This window comes from Citrus clementina, unplaced genomic scaffold, assembly GCF_000493195.1.
Source record: "Citrus clementina cultivar Clemenules unplaced genomic scaffold, Citrus_clementina_v1.0 scaffold_5, whole genome shotgun sequence".
Classification (NCBI taxonomy): Eukaryota; Viridiplantae; Streptophyta; class Magnoliopsida; order Sapindales; family Rutaceae; genus Citrus; species Citrus x clementina.
In genome coordinates, this window is record NW_006262201.1 from 3,157,069 (window position 1) to 3,173,949 (window position 16,881).

General features: G+C 32.7%; 1 pseudogene; it reads left to right on the forward strand.

Moving 5' to 3' along the window:
• The first annotated feature begins 15,635 nt into the window (after nt 1–15,635).
• LOC112098390 lies at nt 15,636–16,047 on the forward strand (annotated as a pseudogene).
• The last annotated feature ends 834 nt before the right edge of the window (nt 16,048–16,881 follow it).

A 16,881-nucleotide genomic window follows, 5' to 3' on the forward strand; every position in this document is an offset into this window, starting at 1 on the left:
CCTTTATCTCCCCGCAGATTGGCAATTGGAAAATTTTGGCTCTGTAATTTTTCCAGGATTTGAATATCTAATTGCAGAACACCGATATTGCGAGGGAAAAAAAGAAAAAGAAAAAGAAAAAGAAAAATTGGACAAAACGTTAATCAAATGAACTATAATGACATATATTTTAAGGGTTCAATTATGGTGCAATACCACAGTTGTACCTAGTCATTGAATCTAATTATAGTGACAACTGAAGGATAGATTTAATGGTTGGGTGCAGCTGTAGTATGATACTACAGTTGCATTATAGTTTTGCTCATATTTTAAAAGAAAAAATTAAAATAATATATTACTACTATAATAACTTATATTATTAATTTTTATTCTTTTTAACATTTTTCTTAACTTATCAAAGAAGGCTGCAACCAGTCTTTAGATTCTTCTATTTAAGGTTCATGCATCTGTCATGATTAGAGGTGGAGCCAGAAAATTGAGTCATAGGGTCAATATTATTTTAATTGCGTTGGAAAAAATAAAATTGAAAAATTAAGAGTGAACACAAGAATATGATTTTAATTTGCTCCGCGTCATCGCATTGGCAGTCGTCGCCGTCTCTGTTGGGGGGGTGTTGATCGGTATTTTACCATTATCTAGACCTTTAGGCTATTTTATCAATAAGAGTGAAGTTTATTTTGTTTAATAAAATCTTTTTACTCATCCCAAGCAATAAGGGATTCGGTATATATTTTTAAAACTAATTTGAAGTTGGTTAGCTTGTAACACATGAACAGAATTCCGCATGGACCCAAACCCAGGCCCTAACCCAACAAGTTCACTTCTTTTCATTCGCTTTTTTAAGTTTAATTGAACTGAAAAAAAAAAGGTTTGTTATTTTGCGTGCTAAATTTAGATTGTTAATGGATAACTCACAGACAGGACAAACCCTACTGAAGCTTCTTTGTGATTTCCCAAAATCAAAGCTCCAAGAATCAATAATCACTATGAGAAAATGAATCACATACATTACATCAAGTCTATGATCTAACAAAGTTTGAGATTTGGCTTATCTTGATCAATTCTTATTTAAATAGTCTCAACTTAAATTTTAATTTGCCACCTAAATTTAAATCATGAAGAGAATATAAGCTTAATCATTTAATTTGAATTTTTTATATTTAATTTATTTTGAGAAGGTAAAACTTATTGTATTCTTCTAATTAGTAGTAAGTACTTTTCTTTTTAATAATACTTCCTTATTCCATCGAGATAGATTTAAAAAAAAAACTTTGATAATTCCAACTCTTATTGTTTCAATATTATATTAACTTCAAAGACGCTTATAAACTTGGAGAAATATTAACATCAAATATGTTTACAAGCATTGAGAAATATTGACGAACTCGATCTCAATAGCTCTTACTGTCTTAATTAACATCAACGATATCATGAGTGACTTAAAAACAACTAAAGACTTAAGTAATAACAGTAAAGAATATTATAAGGAATATGCAACTTTTTAAGATAGAATAATATAATCTAAAACAGAAAGTGAAAAGAAAAATACAAATCCGTAGAAAGAAAGGAAAAAAGTTTTTGTTTCTCCAGTCGCCGGGAACTTCCATGCACATTAATAATTTAAGAAAGCCGATCTAGAGTTGAAGGCTCTATACACTTTGGGTTGTTATCCAAGAATGATCCTAGGGCTAGTGAATACATCAATGAATCGATCTAATGTCTAGAATTAAGCGCTTTAGGTGCTGCCATCTGTCGTTATAAATACTAAAAAGACCATTGCGTTGACCAGAAAACATACTGCTGGTTGGTGGTTAAGGATCAAGTGCTTTTAGAATCTTTGAAATGAGAAGATTTTTGACACTCATGAAGTATTGTTTCTTGTCTATTTATATTTGATATATGTATATACATATTATCATTATTGTTTGAGCTCGTATAAATACGAGAAAGAATGAATTATATATATATATATGTATGTATGTATGTATGTATGTAGTGTGTGTGTGACAAAGATTGAACAAAAAAATAGTATTACAGGAACACCACCTCTTCAAATGCAGCTTTTATTTATTTTTTTTATGAAAAATGATAAAGAAACTGAATGATGACAGAAGATGAAATGAATTATATTACTTTGCAGTATTATAATGTTAATTGATTATCTTGTCCTTTTATATCGTATGACGTTATACTTCATTCTTCCTTTTTTATATTTAATTTTTCTATTTAAATATTTGTAGTATAGCTAATGCTTGCCACGTAAGTTAATCACACAACAAGGGGCACATTTGTCGACCCACCCCCTATAAGTAACGAGTCCCTGCGAATTTAGTCTCACCTGTTGCTCTCCTCCTCTACAGAAATTACTCTCTCTATTTTCTGCAGTTGAACAAACACAAGACACAAGATGCGGATTCCGAACTGCGAGTACTGCCGTGGTCATACTCATGGGTAGGGTTATTTTCTAAGTCAGTTAACTTGTCATCATTTTCTTTTCAGTTATTGATAATGAAAATCGTGAGCTGTGTGTTGGGTTGAAAGAAGAACTACAGGATTAGTGTGTGTGTATTTATATATACCCAAAAAAATTTCAATCGAACTACAGGATTAAAAGTATGGCACGAGTTTATAACATTATAAATAGATTTTTTTTATAGTTTAAAATGTTGTAAAATCATGAAAAAGGCAATTTATAATATTGTAAACTCGTCTTAAATTTTAATATTGGATTTTAATTCCACACCTAAAGTTGTCGAAGACTAAGAAGTGAGTTATTTATCTCTATATATAGAGAGAGAACAGTAATAAAGATGACTGAGAATACTAAAAAAAATAATTATTTAATTTTTGTATTATTTCACTACAGCAAAAATATTTATCATAAATCTAATTGATTACTTCCAATTATATAAATTAATAGTTCAAACTGCAGTCAAAGGTAGGGCTTTTTCCATTTTTTATAGGACTTCACGTCTCTCCAGGACCGCATCATAGAGGCAAACCGTAGACAATAACTTCTCCCGTGCGCAGCTTACGAATTTTATCGTATTATGCTCTTCAAAGAGCAAATCCTCTCAAAATCACAAAAGGTGTTTCGATTAATTACATTCAAGTGGATACTCTACAATTCTCGGAAGCAAATTATAACTCTGATCTGCTGTGTTTTTGTGATTTGCAGGGACCGAATTATCCTTTCCTACGCTGTTATTTTCGGGTTTCTCATTCCAGTTCTTGTCAATGTTGTGGCTGCCAATGCTGAAGGCACAAGCGAGCCCTTGTTGGAGAAGAATGGCATAAATATGTGGTTTTTTCTCGTGGGACTAGGAGGGTACTGCGCTGCACTTGATGCTGACATTAAATCCCGAATCCATCAAGCAAATTCGTCCGCTGCTGCTGCTACTGCTGATACAAGTTCCCTAACTCATCAAAAAAATTCTTCAAACATCTGGAGCCTTATTGCTGTCGTCTTCGGATCACTTTCTACGGTCTCATTGGTATCCATCCTTGTTCCACGCGTGATTGGTTATGTCATCTTAGGCATGACTTGGATTGCCGCAGCTGCTTTTATTGCTTTCTATCGAGGTGGCAGATTAATCGTGGATCCTGGTCGTTGCATTTACAACAAATTCATGAAGCCGGTTCTTAGCAAGACTTGGAATTGTTTCAACGTAATAACAACATCATTCTCCACTACCTTCCTCTCCACAGAGCAGCCAAAACCAGCATCAAATGCTTCAAACTAAAGTTTTTTACTTGTTAAAGTTATAAGTGTGCTATTATTTTAAGAATATGATTATATTTAATATTAACATGTACTATTTGGTAGGTGTAGTTCAAGATTAGATTGGATTGCAATAATAACTTTTTATTGTTATTATTAAAATTAATTATAAATAAATAAATATTTATAGAATTATAGTTTAATTGAATTGTTACAAATAAAAATTAACTTGCTACAAAATTTAAAAATTAAAATATTTATATTTTATTTTGTTAAAACTATGTATAGATAAAGATGCTACAAGCTGAAACAACCATGATATTCAGTCACCACTAACTACAGAAGCTTCGAAGCCAATATTACACACACACACACACACACACACACACACACGTAGTTATTTAGAAGAGCTAAAGAAAATATATTTACCAACAAACATTTTATACGACTGAAAATTGATGCTGGAAAAGCTGTTAAGTAGTTTGCCAAGTCATCAATCCCGGTCCTCTTAAAGGGTTTCACACCTACTACTACTTCAAAGATTTAGATACTGTGCTCAGAGCTGAGCTTGAAAAACAAAAAGAGAGGAATTGGAAGAACAACATGGATTTTTTTACGGGGGAGAATTTTATAATTTTATCACTAGTGTTTTATTAATGAAACTTACTGGTAAATATATATATATTGTTTATTGTTGTATCAAAACATTAACCAGTGAAATTAAGGGTATATTAGAAATTAAAGAGGGAATATTAAGAAATTTTAGTCATTTTAAACAAATCTGTGATTGTGGGAGACACTACAATTTTCCTTTTGTAAAGAGTGAGAAGAGGAAAAAATTGTGGTGCTCGTACTCTTGCTTTAATTGCCACTTGGAACTTCTGATCAATAAAGCTTATAGAGAAAATATATGCATACCCAGGCAACTAAAATGCGCATACAAAAACTATGCTGAGTGAAAAGATTTAAAGATCAAAGGCTAGAACCTATGATCAAAATAAGGTGAGAGAGAAAGAACGAAAGAGATGTTACAATTACTAATATATTAGAGAGAAAGAGAAAGAAATTGGGAGAATGAAATTCACAGGGAGAAAGAGAAAGAAATTGGGAGAATGAAATTCACAGGGAGAAAATGCTCTAATTCAGTTCATATTTTCATACTCTTATGATCTGTTCCCACCAGAAACACACTGCCTTTTATAGGGAAAATCAAACCATAAATAATAATAAACCTAAAGACATGATATTATAATAAATCCTTTTTTTTTGAGATATTATAATAAATCCTTCAATCATTAAAGATAATGGATTATTATAATAAAAGTAAAGATATGTTATTATTATAATAAAAGTAAAGATATGTTATTATTATTAAACCTTTAATCATTAAAGATCAAGGATTATTATAACAACGAAGGAAAATAATCCCACAACAAATCAACGCAACATTAAGAAATATAATAAAAAATTAAACAATAGGGTGTTCAATGGTTCAAATCGATTGTATTTTGTCAAATGCAAGTCCAATCCATCATTTTTTTTTGGATTCAATATGATCCAATTACTAATTAAAATCTAATATAATCCAAATTAATAAAAGGTGAAATCCAATTTAATTAATCTGATTCGATCAATCCTATTGAAATAAAAATCTGAAACAAAAATCATCAATTACTTTCTAGAGTTCTAATTACTATCAATTGAAAAAAAAAAGATCAACTGCTTTGATATTTCACAATTCATGTATTTTATTATCACATGGTTAAAGAACAATTGAAATTTGAAAATTGAAAGTAAAAATTGGTGGCACTCGTAGTTTATACTCAGTATTATTATACACTTATAGTAATACAAAGTTATGTTTTATTTTTTTAAGGAAAATTAGGTTCTATTTTTTAGCACTTAAATATAAAAGTGACATGTAGCTCTTTTAAAAAATAAAGAAAAAAATATTGTTTGGATTGTTTATATTGAATCTAAACACACAGATCCATAGACCAATCCAATAATATAAGATTTTTCATTTTGCAATCCAACCTTCACCATCCATAATGTTAGTTCACCACTGGCTAGTTGATACTATGCTAACCCACCTACTGAACATGTGACCAAGCTTTGATACCACTTGTTGGATCGAGCATATTATTGCAACTTCCTAGTAGATCACTCATAGTTGAATTGCTCTAGATTCAACATGCTTAGCTATGGAGTTTTAAAGTCAAGGTTGCCATATTTCTTTGAAAATTAATTGGTGCTTGAAGAATGGAATAAATCATTTAACTTTATCTCTTTGTAGTCCTAAAGGTGACTCCTCATAAGGCCAACAATATAGTATATATCGGGTGAGGTTACTTTAACTTAAAATTTTTGACTTAAAAATTTAACATAAATTTTGAGCCATTGATTTCAAGCAATTCAATAATAAATGTTGATAGTCATAGTAGCATTTAATGACGGCTATTCATCTATCACTGAATTTTTAAAAACCAATAGTTCAAGATTTGTGCCAAAATTTCATCTCACAAATTTAAATTTAAATAGCCTAACTCATATAATCATCCAATCAAGTATATCTTATTGTAATAAAGTTAAGACCACAATAAAAGAACCAAAAACACATATTTTAATACATTATATGATAAAATATATTGATTTTTATGTTTTTAGTTTGGTCTTGGCTTTAATATAAGCAAGTGCTTTTTAATTTCTTTAATTAAATATATGAATTTTTGTTAGGGACTAAAAATATCATCATTGATTTTACAAAAATTATAAAGAATTGTGTTAATTAAGGACCAACATGACACTACTACTTTTATTATATGTTATTTTTCAAAATGTACCGTACCTCAAAAAATTTTGGCTACCCATTATAACAAGTGGGTACTCTCCCCTTCTCCCTCGTCTTCTTTATACCCAGTTCCCACCACATTCCTAGGAGAATGCAGAGTAATTTTCATCACCAAAAGCGGTCGCCTCCACCTTTAAGCTATAGTTTTAAATTTTCAAAGATTTTTACTTTAAATTCTTAACTCGTTGTTAATTGCCTCATGCAAGGAAATAGATTGAGAGCTAAATAAAGTAACATCATATCTCCTGCACATTGACATAGGGAGTTAAAATTATCCACTGGTTTCACTTCAAAACTAGCTTTCCCTACACTTAAGTGTAAGAGAGATTGTAACATCTTTCAAGTTTTTTTGTTTGATATTCTGGACGAAAACGGTTTTCCGTTTATTGAGAAAACGGCTAACCGTTTTACTCCAGAGAGCATGTTTTATGTTCTAGAGAAAACGGTTCACCGGTTATTGAGAAATCGGTTACCCGTTTATGTACAGTGAGCAACGTATTTTACATTCTGGAATAAAACGGCTCACCGTTTATTGAGAAAACGGTTAACCGTTTATTTCCAGAAAGGCGTCAACTAGAAAACGGTTGACAAGCTTGAAAATTTCAAGTGTTGATCGTTGCAAATTCAAACCAAAAGAGTTTTTTGAAGAAGTACCATTTCGAATGGTTGCATTCTTTTGAATTAACATCTTCTTCATAAAGGGAAAGATATACAATTAGAAAATACATCAGGTTTTGTAGGTTTTCATATATGTTCTGGAAATACAATCTTATTTGCTAGAGATTGTACTCAGGATTTGATATATCTTGGGGGTAATTTGCCATTAATACTCTATAGCAAACCAAGATTGGAGAGGGCAAATAAAACCTTAAAGGAAAGTGTGCAAACACGTCTCAAATCCTAAGAAATATTCTTTGTTCTTTGCCTCCATATTCTTATAATTCACCAACAATCTTTAAGGTTTTATTTTTGTGCAAATGGAGGTTGAGAAGAGTTTGACATCATTTCTGAATCCTAGTGTCCATCTCGATCGTTTTGATGGAACTAATTTCACTCGTTGGAAGGGAAAATTGTTATTTCTCCTTACTGTTCTTAAAGTGGCATATGTTCTTGATCCGAAATTGGAACCATTTCCAGAACCAAGAGAAGATGATACCGAAGTTGTTAAGGCTGCAAGGAAACGTCGTGAAGATGATGAATTGATATGCCGGGGTCACATACTCAATACGCTTTCTGATAGATTATATGATCTTTACAATTCTATGACTTCTCCGGTGGAAATTTGGAATGCTCTTGAATACAAATACAAAACGGAGAAAGAAGGTACTGACAAATTCCTTGTATCTAAATATTTTGAATTTATTATGGTAGACACAAAATCCATTCTTGATCAAATACATGAGTTACAAATTATTGTTGCTAAGCTTCGAGAGTTAAAAGTTGAAATTTCTGAATCATTTCAAGTTGGGGCTATTATTGCTAAATTGCCTCAAAGTTGGAATGATTATAGAAAGAAACTCCTTCATAGTAAAGAGAACATAACTTTAGAAGAATTGCAAAAACACTTGGTAATTGAAGAAGAGACTAGGTCTCGTGAATCCAAGGATAAGCATGATTCTACTAAAGTTAATGTTGTTGAAGCTAGTAAATTCTCAAAGAATTTTAAAGTCAAGAATGACAAGAAATTCAAGAAGTCCAGCACACAAAAGTTTTCTGGAAATTGTTTCTTTTGTGGTAAGAAAGGCCATCGCCAAAGTGATTGCAGATTCAAGAAGAAAAAGGAAGAAGTGAATTCCCATAAAGCTAATGTTATTGAAAACAAATCTGAAGAGATTTGTGCTATGGTTTCTGAAATGCAAATTGGCATGATTACTGAAACCAATATGGCTGAAACTAAGTCCTATGATTGGTGGCTCGATTCGGGTGCAACAATTCATGTTTGTAATGATAAGAAATTTTTCTTATCATACAAAGAAGAAATGGAAGGACAAATGGTTCTCATGGGGAACAATAATGCAGCCATAGTAGCAGGGAAAGGAGTAGTTGAGATCAACTTCACTTCTGGAAAGAAAGTCACATTGTATAATGTCTTTCATGTACCTTCCGTTAGGAAGAATCTTATTTCTGCTAGTTGTATGTGTAAGCATGGGCTTAAGATTGTGCTTGAGGGTAATACTTGTATTGTGTCAAAGAATGGATTATTTGTTGGGAAAGGGTATTCTTGTGATGGAATGTACAAACTCAGCATTAATAATAATAATATCAACTTAACTTATATTGTTGAGTCTTGTGATGTTTGGCATGCTAGATTAGCACATTTGAACTTTAGATCTTTGAAATACATGTCTAAGCATGGTTTGATTAATTGCAATGATGTTAAAGGCCATAAGTGTGAAATCTGCATCCAAGCTAAAATAACTAAGAAACCTTTTCCTAAAGCTGAACGAAATACTCAAATATTGGATTTGATACATACTGATATTTGTGAGTATAATGGCATTTTAACAAGAGGAGGTAAGAGATACTTCATCACTTTTATTGATGATTGTTCTAGATACACTTATGTGTATTTACTTAGAACAAAAAGTGAAGCTTTTGATAAATTTAAAATTTTCAAAGCTGAAGTTGAGAACCAAAAAGATAAGAAAATCATAATGGTTCGTAGTGATAGAGGTGGTGAATATTTCTCAATTGAATTTAATAATTATTGTGAAGAAGTTGGAATTATTCACCAAAGATCAGCTCCATTTACTCCTCAACAAAATGGTTTGGCTGAAAGGAAGAATAGGATCTTCACGGATATGATAAATTCCATGATCCTTAATGCAAAACTACCAAATAATTTGTGGGGGGAAGCATTACTCACTGCATGTCATATTCATAACAGAATTACATCTTTGAAAACACATATATCTCCTTATGAAATTTGGAAAGGAAGAAAACCAAACTTGATGTATTTAAGGGTCTGGGGTTGTTTAGCTTTTTATAAAATACATGACCCTAAGTCATCAAAGTTGAGTGCTAGAGGTATAAAAAGTGTTTTCGTAGGATATGCTGAAAATTCCAAGGCTTATAGGTTGTTAGATTTAGATTCTAATGTGATTGTGGAATCTAGAGATGTTGAATTTATTGAGAATAAATTTCAACATGATTCTAATATTGAATCAGAATCAATTATTGATCAACCATGTGTTAATACTCCTGTTACCTCCACTAACAATAATAAAAGGAAAGAGTCTACGACATCTTTCGAACTAAGGAGGAGTCAACATAAAAAGAAAGAAAAGAGTTTAGCTCCGGATTTTATTTCATCACAAGCACTACTCTTCTTGGTTGAAGGGGATAGAAAGAATGTACTTAACAAAGTACCATTGTTGTTAAATATTGAAAAAGATCCAAAGACATTTAGCGAGGCTATGTCTTCTAGAGACGCTTTTTTTTGGAGAGAGGCGGTAAATGATGAAATGGATTCGATTATGTCGAATCAAACATGGGTCTTGGTTGATCTTCCTCCTAGATCTCAACCAATTAGCAGCAAATGGGTATTTAGAAGAAAGTACAATAATGATGGTTCTTTGCAAACTTTTAAGGCTAGATTAGTAGCCAAAGGGTTTAAGCAAAGAAATGGTATTGACTATTTCGATACATATGCTCCGGTAGCTAGGTTAACTTCTATAAGAGTGCTATTTGCAATTGCTTCATTGAACAATTTATATGTGCATCAAATGGATGTTAAAACAGCTTTTCTTAATGGTGATCTTGATGAAGAAATCTATATGGAACAACCTGAGGGATTTGTTTTGCCTGGAAATGAGAAAAAGGTATGCAAGTTAATCAAATCTCTTTATGGCTTAAAGCAAGCACCAAAACAATGGCATGAGAAGTTTGATTCGGTAATTTTATCACATGGTTTTAAGCATAATAATGCTGATAAATGTGTATATTTTAAATATACGAATGATTTTGGTGTGATTATATGCTTGTATGTTGATGACTTGCTTATCTTTGGAACAAATATGCAAGGAGTAGATGATACAAAGAAGTATTTAACTTCACAATTTAAGATGAAAGATCTTGGTGAAGTAGATACTATCTTAGGTATCAAAGTGAATAAACATAGTGGGGGTTACTCGTTGTGTCAATCTCATTATATAGAGAAAGTGCTTCTTAAATTCAATTATTTGAAATTTAAATAAGCTAATACCCCATATGATTCTAGTATTAAATTACTAGAGAATTCAGGCTGAATAGTAGCTCAACTAGAATATGCTAGTGCTATTGGTAGCTTAATGTATGCTATGCATTGTACGAGGCCTGATATAGCATTTGCAGTTTGCAAAATGTCAAAATTCACGAGTAACCCTAGTGTTGAACACTGGAAAGCAATTGGTAGGATACTTGGTTATCTTAAAAGGACCGTTAATTTGGGTTTGTTTTATAATGATTATCCTGAAGTACTGGAAGGATATTCAGATGCTAGTTGGGTAACCAATACAAGAGACAATAAATCCACTTCTGGTTGGATTTTTACAATTGCTGGAGGAGCGGTTTCTTGGGCTTCAAAGAAACAAACGTGCATAACTCATTCAACAATGGAAAGTGAGTTTATAGCACTTGCATCTGCAGGCAAAGAACCAGAATGACTGAGAAATTTGTTGTTTGATATAATGTTGTGGCTACAACCGATGCCATCTATTTCTTTGTACTGCGACAGTGAAGCTACATTGTCTAGAGCTTATAATAAAGTGTATAATGGAAAGTCTAGACATATTAGCTTAAGACATGAATATGTGAAACAATTAATAGCAAATGGTGTTATTAATATTGTTTATGTTAGGACTAATAAGAACCTAGCAGATCCTTTAACAAAAGGTCTTTCAAGAGACTTAGTTAAGGATACATCTTATGGAATGTGATTGAAACCTTTATATAATAAAGTCACCAACGACGGTAACCCAACTATGTAGTAGTTATACCGCTACTCCATAGTTAAATGGGTAATAACAAGTTGTTGTTATGTGACTGGTTTGACACCGAGTAATAAATAATCACATTCGAGATATTCGGTGCAAATAGCTACGAGGTTGAGGTTGAGTATTTACTCTTAATGAAGTTCAAGTCTTTTAGTAGCTAAAGACATGATTTGAAACTTCACCTAAGTGAACATAAGAAATGGTGCCGTTTCTAACAAGGTCATGGTTTAATCTTGTAAATGTTCATGAATCTAAGATAGAGCACAAGGCCGGAATAGTGCTAACTATTGGAACACAACTTTGAAATCTGGGATAGCTTATATGAGATGTATCTCCGGTATTTACTTAAGAGACAAAGTTTAATGCTTAGCACACTATTGTCTTGTAAATGCTTTGAAATACACTCACTAATTAAAGGTTAAAATCGAAAGATACCTTTTTGTATGTATAAGTTTATCATTAATAAATCTGAAAAATATTACAATCTAGTGGGGATTGTAAAAGAGATTGTAACATCTTTCAAGTTTTTTGGTTTGATATTCTGGACGAAAACGGTTTGCCGTTTATTGAGAAAACGGCTAACCGTTTTACTCCAAAGAGCATGTTTTATGTCCTAGAGAAAACGGTTCACCGGTTATTGAAAAATCGGTTACCCGTTTATGTACAGTGAGCAACGTATTTTACATTCTGGAATAAAACGGCTCACCGTTTATTGAGAAAACGGTTCACCGTTTATTTCCAGAAAGGCGTCAACTAGAAAACGGTTGACAAGCTTGAAAATTTCAAGTGTTGATCGTTGCAAATTCAAACCAAAAGAGTTTTTTGAAGAAGTACCATTTCGAATGGTTGCATTCTTTTGAATTAACATCTTCTTCATAAAGGGAAAGATATACAATTAGAAAATACATCAGGTTTTGTAGGTTTTCATATATGTTCTGGAAATACAATCTTATTTGCTAGAGATTGTATTCAGGATTTGATATATCTTGGGGGTAATTTGCCATTAATACTCTATAGCAAACCAAGATTGGAGAGGGCAAATAAAACCTTAAAGGAAAGTGTGCAAACACGTCTCAAATCCTAAGAAATATTCTTTGTTCTTTGCCTCCATATTCTTATAATTCACCAACATTAAGCTGTTAGCGTTTCGCTTTCCGATACCAGAACCGAAATATTGGTTTATGGAAGAAACTCAGTCCACTTCCGGTCCTGGTCCAAGAAAGGCCGGGTATTCGTTTCGGGCTCCGTAGCCGAAATATCGGGTAACTAGTTTGTCATCTAGTCAGCACCGGTAGACTCAATAAGAAGCCTACTCTAAAGATATAAGTAAAACACAAAATTTTCCCTGGCTACCGGATATGTGACTGTAATATCTACTTTTGTAATCCAAATCGTCAGACAATCATGAATCATGAAAAATATATCCTGTAGCTACGAAATAGTTAATTTGAAACAGCCCGTTCAATATCTGTGATTATTGTACTTCTACTGATAAATTTAAACAAATAATATTTATCCCCTGTAGTTAAAAGCGAAATAGTTAATTTGTGATTATCGTACTTCAACTTATTCTTAATTTGTAAATCAAGATATTTATATATTTATATACTAAAAATTGATATTAGACTTTCGAAGGTTGATTACAGGTGGAGACACATGCAAGCGCTGACCAACAGAATATTTGAAAAGGATATGACTTGGTAAAAAAAGATAGTGAAAGCATTGAAGTTGAAAACGAATAGTTTTGGCCCCGAGATTAATTAATCAGTATAGTATTTGGTTCATTTTCAGTTGCTTTAGATAACAATTAACTAATTAATTTTTTTCTGTGGTTCTTTTATTTTGATAAGCCTTCACCATGAACTTGTATCTGTTTCTTTCTCTATTGTAGCTGAATAAAAATAGTAATCTTAGACTTTTATTGATCTTATATATACGATTTTTAATCCTACTAATTTACAACTGCCAAAGTTTAAAACTCTTCTATGAAAGCTGGTATAAACTTATGGGTGATAATTAAAACAGCCCGAATGAATCGAGCCCCACAGATACGGGCCGCAGAGATTTTTACATCCTTAGAAATATTTCATCGGTTAAAGGTCTAGGGGACCATTGCCACCCAAATTTTTATGGTGGGTTGGAAAATTTTCCACATAAAATAAGGGTTGAACTGAAATTTACAAACTCCTAGGCATGAGTTACAGTCGGCCCCCTTTTGTTTATTTTTATGTTTAAAGTCCGCCCAGTTATATGATTTCTTCATTTTAGTACTCATCTTTGGTCCTCTCAATATTAGAGATTTTATGTTTTAGCCCACTCAAATTTATGATTTCTATATTATGACTTCCCTTTGAGCTAAAATCTTGATTCCGCCGCTGCTAGCCATTGCCAATTTCTGGCAATCACAACAGCCCAGAAATTTTTATCAAATATAAAAATTTTGTTGGATTGCTGGACATGGAAGGTATGTTCCTCATTTCTGACATTATATAAGACATTTCATCATTATATTTTTATCAAATATAAATTTTTTTTATCAAAACCCCAGAAAATCACAACATTCCCTACGAAATATTTCCTGTAGCTACGAAATAGTTAATTTGAAACAACCCGTTCTTTTCTTTTTCGAAAAGGGTTCATGAAAAGAACTTGAATGTTCATTCAGAAAGCTCTTTTGTCTCAAATATTCTCTAAATATTTATTTCAATAATATTTCCTGAATATATACCAAGTCATATGCCACTGATCGTACATATATACATTTGCCTGTTAGACACTCCAAGATAAATAAATGGAGGATTTAATGTCCTGGGACAAATTCAAAATCGAAATAGTTAATTATTTCCTCAAATATGCCCCATAAAATATTTGTCATCTTGTCCATGATCAATAAAAAGTTTTCCCATTAATTAATCAAAGGCCGAGAGAGAGGAAGCCTGTCATTGGGGAAATGAAGAATGCTGAGCATGTAATCACACTCAATCCAAACCCAAAATTTTGAAACCGTCAATGGTACTCAAGATATCGTACAATGGGGAAGCCGAAACAAGCTTTCATATCCCGAGCCCTAACTAAAAAGAAGCTTCCAAGCCAACAGAGAAAATTTGGGAGTAATATATATATGCCTCCTCGTATAGTTATTTTGCCTTAACTGAAACAAGAAAGAATACCTTTGATCGCCTTTTAACAAGCTGAAAATAAGCAAGCTTTCAGTAAATAACAAAATTATATGACAGGAAAATACAATAATAACAAAGAGTATTCTCTTTTTCAGAGAAAGATGGGTTTGTGCTATTTGCACCCTTTTGTTATTCTCTAAAAACCCCTCTTTTAAACAGTCCTAATTCGACAATTAAAATGTCACATAATTTCGATTGACACCTTTTTTAATTACATATAAATAACCCTTATTCGCTCGTCCTGAACAAACCCCTTCTTAAAACAAACAAGATTTTCTTGAATTCTTCGTTTTTTTTTCCAAATAATTAATGCATGGGGCCTCTTAAGATAGGTTTATTCTTTTCTAAGATTAGTTTCATTCAAAATATTTTACCAAGTAACTATAATATGAATTCACGGAAAAATAAATAGTTTTAATAAATATAATTTTATTAAAATTCCAAAAAGAATATCAAAATAATTCACCTTAAAAAGTAAACATGAGGTAAGAAAAGGTTAAAAGTATTTTAACTTTCCAGCTAATAATGTCTTTTAATTTCAAGCCACAGACTCACGCAAGACTTACAAAAATATTTCAGCGTTGATGTTTGCCACGGGTTAAATCCCGGGTCAAACCCCGAAACGACTCAAAACAGCGTCGTTTCATTATAATTTTTTTTCTTTCCTCCGCTTTGAAACGACACCATTTAGAGAATAATAAAACGCAAAACAAAAGCCCTTTCTTTGAACCCATTGCCCTTCGAAACAACACCCATTGCCCTTCGAACGGTCCAGATTCAGAACTCACAGAAACAAACGTCTCGCTTCACTATCTTATATAAACAACTATCCCCTAAACCTGTCTTCCGTCGCCACGTTGCCATCACTTTAAAGTTTTCCCACTGGTTCCGGAGAAACACACTTTCACAAAATGGCTCGCATGAAGCAGACAGCAAGGAAGTCCATCGGAGGAAAGGCACCACGTAAGCAGCTGGCCACTAAGGCAGCTCGAAAAGTTCGCTCCAGCGACGGGAGGAGTGAAGAAACCACACCGTTTCAGGCGGGGAATAGTGGCCTTGAGAGAGATCTGAAAGTACCAAAAGAGCACTGAGCTTCTGATAAGGAAGCTTCCGTTCTAGAGGCTCGTTAGGGAAATCGCTGAGGACTTTAAGACCGATATGAGGTTCCAAAGTAGCGCCGTCGCGGCTCTTCAAGAAGCTACCGAGGCTTATCTGGTGGGTCTCTTTGAAGACACCAATCTCTGTGCTATTCACGCTAAGAGGGTCACTATCATGCCCAAAGATATCCAGCTTGCAAGGAGAATCAGAGGCGAGAGGGCTTGAATAAAATGACGGATGTAAACATTTTAATGAGTTGTTTTTGTTGTTAGGGTTTGCTTTTGAGATGTTGATATGTAATAAACTGAATTTTTCTTTATTTGTTTAGATTGTGCCTTCCAAATGCTTGTGAAAATGTCTGTTGAATGTTAGAAGTCTTGTTTTTGAAAAATTGAATTATTGGGCACTTTCATTTGCTTAAGCAAGTAGTTTATGAGCTCTCTCATCGTTGAAACAAATTTTGCATATAAATAACGCGGAAAAAAAGAAAAAAATTCCAATACAATGAAAACAGTAGAGCTCTGAATTGGGAGCTCTAAATTGAGGGCTTTTTTTCTTAGTGATCCCACACGCCAAGCGCAGGTCCTTAAAATGGATTGAGCTAATGAAGCGTTGTCTTCATTTTCTTGATGCTCCAGGAGTAACTGCAAGAAGTCATTATTACTTCCTTCAGTAATATTGTTCCCTGCTGCTGCTTCTTCACCATTAACAACAGACTTTGTTTCTACACTTTCAACAGTAGAGCTTATAATATATTAAAATCATAGAGAAATCTTCTTTGTTCTCCTTTCTTCACCTTGAATTAAACTATGAAAGTACCGGAAAGATGTCTGAAATATTTGGTATTCCCATTACCTCCATGAGCTCTGCAAGCTTAAACTTTAGCTCATACCCAAGTTTAGTTCCCTTGACTCTTAATGCAAGCGTGCCAGTGCCGAAACGTCGTTGTTTCAAAGCGTATAAAAGAAAAAAAAAGAACGAAACGACACCGTTTTGAGTTATTTCGGGATTTGACACGGGACAAACATCATTTTCTAAAATATTTTAAGTTCAAAACTT